This window comes from Chrysochloris asiatica, unplaced genomic scaffold, assembly GCF_000296735.1.
Source record: "Chrysochloris asiatica unplaced genomic scaffold, ChrAsi1.0 scaffold00039, whole genome shotgun sequence".
Lineage (NCBI taxonomy): Eukaryota > Metazoa > Chordata > Mammalia > Afrosoricida > Chrysochloridae > Chrysochloris > Chrysochloris asiatica.
In genome coordinates this window covers 3,177,779-3,184,929 of record NW_006408557.1, presented here as the reverse complement: position 1 = coordinate 3,184,929, position 7,151 = coordinate 3,177,779, and positions in this window count along the sequence as shown.

Here is a 7,151-nt window from a genome sequence, read left to right as displayed (position 1 = left end):
CAATATGATCCATAATTTTCATGATTCACAGAGTTAATTGCCTTACATAGTCAATAAAATACAAGTAAATATATCAGCAGCTTCTCCTCGGAAACCTTATACCTGTTGGCACTTAACAACAACAAAAACATATTTTCATCCAAAATCCATCTGTTATCAGCAGTGATACTCCTTGTGCCATGTCTTTTGTGAAAACGGTTTGATTTTCTGGCAAATCCCTGTGGATGCAGTGCTGCAACCATTTTTAAATTATCTCTGGTAGGATTTTATTTGATGTGATTTTATTGATACTGTTTGATAATTTTCACATTCTACTGGATCACCTTTCTTTGGAATGGGCACAAGTATGGGTTGGCCAGTGAGCAGTCTTCCAAAATTCTTGGCATAGGCAAGTGTTGAGCACTTCCAGCATTGCTTCCACTTGTTGAAACATATTAATTGACATTTCATCAACTCCTGGAGCCTTGTTTTTCATGAATGCCTTCAATAGAGCTGACTTCAAGACCATAGGTACTTGATCATAGGCTATCTTCTGACGTGGATGAATGCCAATCGCATCTTTTTGGTACAGTGACTGTGTGTTCCTCCCATTTTCTTTTGTTGCTTCATGTGTTGCAATAGAATCCTTAAGTATTGCAACTCAGACTTGGATTTCTTTCCCCAGTTCTTAAAGCTTCAGTAAATCTTAGTGACGTCTTCACTTTTAACTGAAAGTCTTTGCAAATTTAATACCTTACATGACCTTCTCAACCTGTCCTATGACATCTTCTGTTCATTTTTTACTTCATTTCTTCCATTCAGTTGAGCTACTCTACATTCACAAGTTTCAGAATCTTTTCTGAAATCCATTTTGGTTTTCTTTTTTTGCTTTTCTATCTTTTAAATAACCTTTTACTTTCTTGATGCATGACGTCTATCATGGATTGAATTGTGACCATCTAAATATGTGTTAACTTGGCTGGGCCATGGTTCTCTGTGGTTGGGCAGTTATGGATTAATGTAGTTTGTAGCTGTGTAATAATGGAGTCACTTCACATCCACTCCCTAACATGATATAATCTGAGGGGATCAGCCAATCTGTGGTAAGGAGCAGGTGGGACAAAACACTCTTACTCAGGTCACAGCACTAATCAAATGTATGTGGTTTCCCTGGGGGTGTGGCCTGTATCACTTTTTGTCTTAAAAGGGATAAAAGGAGAGAGAAGTAAGTAGAAAGAGAGGGACATACTACTATCACAAAAGAAGAATTGGGTGCAGAGTGTGACATTTGGACCTAGGGTACCTGTTCTATGAAACTCCTACATCCAGAGTTGAAAAAGAGAAAATGCCTGTCTTTCCCTAGTGACAGTGTTGTTAAGTGCTTTGAGTCCATTTTGACTCATAGCAAACTCAAAATTTTGAAGGTTCTCAAAGTTTTATCCACCCAAATCATGAAAGTTGATGATGGTAGATACTTGGAGGAGGCAGATTTTCCCCAGTTGTATTCTGAGTACCTTCTAACCTTAGGGGCTCATCTTTAGGCATTATGTCAATGTCCAACTGCTATTCACAAGGTTTTCATTGGTCAATTTTTTCAGAAGTACATCGCCTGATCCTAGGGTCTTAGTCTTAAAGCTCCACTAAAACATGTCCACCATGTTGTTGTTGTTAAGTGCCATCGAGTCAGTTCTGAGCATAGTAGCCCTGTTTAGATAGAGTTTCCATGGAGTGGCAAGTGAGCTTCAACCACCCACCTGTGGTTCAAACCGACATTGCAGTCCAGTGCATTAACCCCCAGTGCCACTCTAGGATGATATGTTGATATTTAAAATATTGGTGGCATGTCTTCCTGCATCAAAACAACATATAAGCCTCTACAATATGACAAACTGATAGATGAGTGGTGACAAACAAATTACTTGTACTCAAATCTGCTTTTGGAGGAACCTTAACCAAAAATTCAGAAAAATGTTGACGGAAAAAAACTTAATCTCTCACCATTCAACCAATCAAAGACTAATTTAAGATATGAGCTTCTAACTATGTGAAGGGTACAGTTTTCTTTCCCACATTTTGTTATAACTTGGATGGTGTTTTCAGTACTCTTAAACTGAGAAGACAATGCCAAGATTATTAGATCTTTCGACTCAAGGTTCTTTACAATCTAGTCTCTGACATGAAATTGATATTACCCTTTTAATGATGAAACCGTAATTTATCAATGCATTCATGCAGAGCAAGTGTCAACTGAACTGCAACCCCCTATTTGTTGTTTTCTACAGTCTTCTAAGAACACTCTGTTTGTTTTCTTTAATTTGATTAAGAACAACTGCAGAGGTGGTTCTGATACAAAAGTTAGTAATTACTCTCTTTTTTTTTTTTTTTGGCATAGTAGTGAAAATTTCAAGGAAGAATTGTCATGAAGTTGCCCATGAAGAACAGTGCCTTATACAGCCAACAAATGATGACTTAAAAAAAAACAAAACATACTAGTATTGGGAGAAATAAAATCTGTCCTCAAAGAGTAAAAGCTATGCCAGGTCATAAGATGGCTCTGAAGCCTATTACTTGGGAAACAAACTGCTCTGTGCCTTCTCATTTTCTCAATGCTTCCACTAGCATCTGACATGCATACAGATGCCATTTACAGTTCAAAGGAGGCTCATTAACATATCTTCTGAAAGAGCATTTCATGAAGACAAAAGCTGGTTTTCTCTCTGGCATCCCTTCTACTCCTCAAAGAATCTTTTTGTTCTAAAGGCAAACCCCAAAAGAACAATTCCCCTTGAGCAATTTTCCATGGGTTCATATGGTCTCAGACATGAACATAAAGTAGCAAATCAAGATGGTTCGATCTGAAATAGCCCATGAGACAGGGAGACAGCATCAGGGGGTATGTGTATGTGTGTGTTTGTGTGGTGTGGTGTAGATAAAAGAGAAAAGGGAAGAAAAATAAAGCATTTCATCTGTCTTTTTTCTTAGGTTTGTGTTTCTTTATCTTCTCTACTGTGCTTTTCATCCTTACTCTATCTCATCCAGCGTTTACTCTCTGTTCCAAACTGTTGATTGTTTCTTTTCATTTTTATCTACTTGTAGTTATTTCCTATTAACTCTTTCTTTAAATGTCAGATAATTGTAGATTATCGAGTAGATTGTAATTGCCAGAGTCAGTTACTTTAGTTATCTTGACAACTAGCAATTGATAGAGTCAACTCAAAACTATTGAAAAGGACCCAGTTGTTATTTTCCATTGTATAGGCAGGCTTTTAGTGGTCCAAATACTACAACACCCTGACTTGTTTTCAGTGATCCCAAAAAGAAGGGTCACTTGAATAAGAAGATGTGAATGTTGGATCTACTCCATTTTGGGAGTCCTGGTGTGGCACTGTAGGTTAATGCTCCAGACTGCAAAGCCATTTGAACTGCAAAGTCAGTGGTTCAAGCTCACCAGTTCCTCCTTGGAAATCCTAATAGGGTCACTATGGGTCAGAAACGACTCAATGGCACTTAATAACAACAACTCCATTTTTGAGTCCTGGTGTGACACTGTGGGTTAATGTGCCAGAGTGCAAAGCCCTTTGAACTGCAAGGTCGGTGGTTCAAGCTCACCAGCTTCTCCTTGGAAACCCTATACAGGGTCGCTATGGGTTGGAATCGATTCAACAGCACTTAACAACAAGAACAACCCTATTTTGTGAGGAATAGCTTTGAATCCCCTCCTTCTGACACTCCACTTTATCTTTCTAAATCCATACTGCCATCACCCTGTTAGGTTTAAACAATGCTGATCTCCACTTCACAGTTTGAAAAATGAACTCAAAACTTCAATGGTCTTATTTGCTAAGTGGTTTTCAAATATTTATTACAGATAACTGCTGAGAGCTGGTAAATCCCCATTAGAGATAGAGATGGTGTCTGAAAATTGATTTGAAGATTGGTTAAGTCACTCTTTTCTTCAGTGTATTGTATGAAATGTTCATGTTTGCTATATATGAAACTTATGTTTCTCCACCAAATATTCATGGATCCACTCTGCTTGTAGAATATCTTCACGTCTATCTGCTCCATGAATGCTGGAACACCATCTCAATCAAAAAAGCAAGAGTAATTGCATAGAACCATATGCTTGGATGGAGTTCTGCTGCGGCACATCAGGATAATGCAATAGACAACAAGGTCAGTTTGAACAGCAAGATTGGTGGTTAAAACCCACCAGCCACTCCTCAGAAACCCCAGACAGGGTCATTCTGAGTCCAAATTGACTGGATGGCACTTAACAACAACAACAAATGACTGGATATTGGTATAGTTGCATGGTATGGAATTGAGATAACTAAATAGAGTTAAAAAAAATTCAATTAAATTTGAAAATAAATTTTAATCTTAGCAGTTTTTCTATATGTATATATATAGGTAGATCATTCTGATTCTAGAAAACGTAAATGATGTGTAGGAGTTATGTATAAAAAGACTTATAATGATAAGTTGTTGTTATTGTTAAGTGCCTTTATGTCAGTTCCTACTTGTAGTGTATGTGCATAAGGTTTCTAAGGAGTGGCTGGTGGGTTTGAACAGGCGGCAGTGTGCTTAGCAGTCTAGTGCATATCCTATAGTGCCTCTATAATGAGAAGAGGAGGGGGAAATCTAAAAGATCAATCACTGGCTAATCTTAACATGATTGATTGAACCCTGCTCTTCCACTTTTACTGAGATCAAATTGACATCAGGTTCCAAGATGACATCTCTGCCTCAACCCAAAGTTCATATTTAGTAAGCTTGGCTTGGAGCTAGAAAGAAAGAATTTGCAACTTTGGGTTTCTGGGTATTAATTTTGGCCTGGTTACCAAATATTTGGTTTTGGATTAAATATTTGACAGGAACACAGGGAAAAATGAACTGTAGAGGTGAGAAATGCACTAAAATGATTTGTAATAGATGGTGCTAGAATGTCAGCTTTCTGAAAATAGTCACTAGATCCCATCCAGTATCCCAAGTCTCTTTATGTAACATCTGCCAATGTAATCTCTTAAAAATCTATTTTCTGTTTTCCAAAGTGGATACCACTCTAGCATCTGTGATGTTAAATGCTGTAGTGCCTGTTTTCTGATTGCCATGGATGCTTCTAATGCCAATTACAGTTCGAAATTTAAGGGCAGTCAAAATAAAGAGACTTTGTTTGCATTTTCATCAGGAAAATGGTGCTTTATTTGCATCTGTGCTGTGTTCAACAATATTCAAACCAACTATCCTTCAGTAGCCTAGGAAGTGCCCAGATTACAAAGATGTGCAGCAGCAATACTGAGAATATTGGATCAATTCAGAATAACTATTCCATTGCTACCACAACTCAACTGTCCGTTTGTTCTACTGTGGTGGGCTGTGTGTTGTGTGATGCTAGAAGCTATGCCCCTTATACTTTAAATACTTGCAGTGTCACCAATGATGGACAGGTTTCAGCGGAACTTCCAGACTAGAAAGAAGGACAGGCAGACTATTTCTAAATGGTTAGCCAATGAAACCCTTATGAATAGCAGTGAACATTGTACCAGAAGATTAAAATAATATCAATAGTAATAGAACATTGTCAGATAGAGTATCAGAAAATGAGGTCTTCAGGTTGGAAGACACTAAAAATATGATTAGGGAAGAAATGCTTTCTTAACATAGAGTTGACCATAATGATGTGAATGGAGCAAAGCTTTCAGGATTTTCCTTTACTGATGGGGCACAATTTAAAATGAAGAGAAAGAGCTGCAAACATTCATTAATAATCAGAACATGGAATGTATGATGTATGAATCTAGGAAAATTGGAAGTTGTCAAAAATAAAACAGAACGTATATAGATAGATATTTTAGGCATTGGTGGCAGTCGTTGGTGGTTGTGTGCCGTGGAGTCAGTTCCAATTCATAGTGACCCTGCATAGGGTTTTCAAGGCTGTAAATCTTTACAGGAGCAGAAAACCTCATCTTATACTCATCTTACTCCCACTGAACAGCTGGTAGTTTCAAACTACTGACCTTGAGGTTAGCAGCACGACTCAACCACTATGCTAGGCATTAGTGAACTAAAGTGGACTGGTATTGGCCATTTTGAGTCTAACAATCATGTAGTTTACTATGCCGGGAATGAAAAATTTAAAAGGAATAGCATCACATTTATCATTAAAAAAAAGAAAATTTCAATATCTCTCTTGAAGTATTATGATATCCATGATAGGAAAATTTCCATATGCCCAAAAGAAAGATCAGTTAATACCACTATTATTCAAATTTATGTGCTAACCAATAAAGCCAATGATGATGAAATTTAAGAATTCTATCAACTTCTTCAGTCTGAAATTGATCAAACATGCAGTAAAAATGCATTAATAACTACTGATGATTGGAATGCAAAAGTTGAAAACAAAGAGGAAGAATCAGTAGTTTCAAAAAGTATGACCTTGGTGATAGAAATGATGCTGGAAATCACATGATAGAACTATACATGGACCTCATTAGATAGAATACAAAGAAATCAAATTGACTACATCTGTTAGAAGAGATGCTGGAGAAGCTCACTATCATCAGCTAAAGCAAGACCAGGGGCTGATTGTATAACCAGTTACTCATATGTAAGTTCAGGCTGGAATTGAAGAAAATTTAAACAAATCCATAAGAGTCAAAATATGACCTTGAATATATATCCTTCTTGAATTGAGAGACCATTTCAATAATAGATTTGGTGCATTAGATACTACTGACCAAAAACAAGAAATGTTGTGGGATGACATCAAGAACATCATACAAGAAGAAAGTAGAAGGTCCTTAAAAAGACAGGAAAGAAGCAAAAGACCAAAATGAGTGTCGTAATAACTTACTGAGAATTTCTCAATTGAAAGAACTGAGGGGAAAAAAAAAAATCAAGCCTTGGGTTGCAATATTGAAGGGCAGAATATTGAATGATACAGAAACTACAAAAAAGAAGATGGAAGGAATACACAGAATTACTGTACTAAAAAGAAATGATTGAAAGCAAGTCTGGTGAAAACCAAGACTCCAAAAATTTACCAAATACAAATTGAAGTCTTTGAACAAACTGATGCAGCAAAGGCACTCACTCACATATGTCAAGAAATTTGGAAGACAGCTACCTGGGCAACTGATGGAAAAAATCCATATTTGTGCCCATTT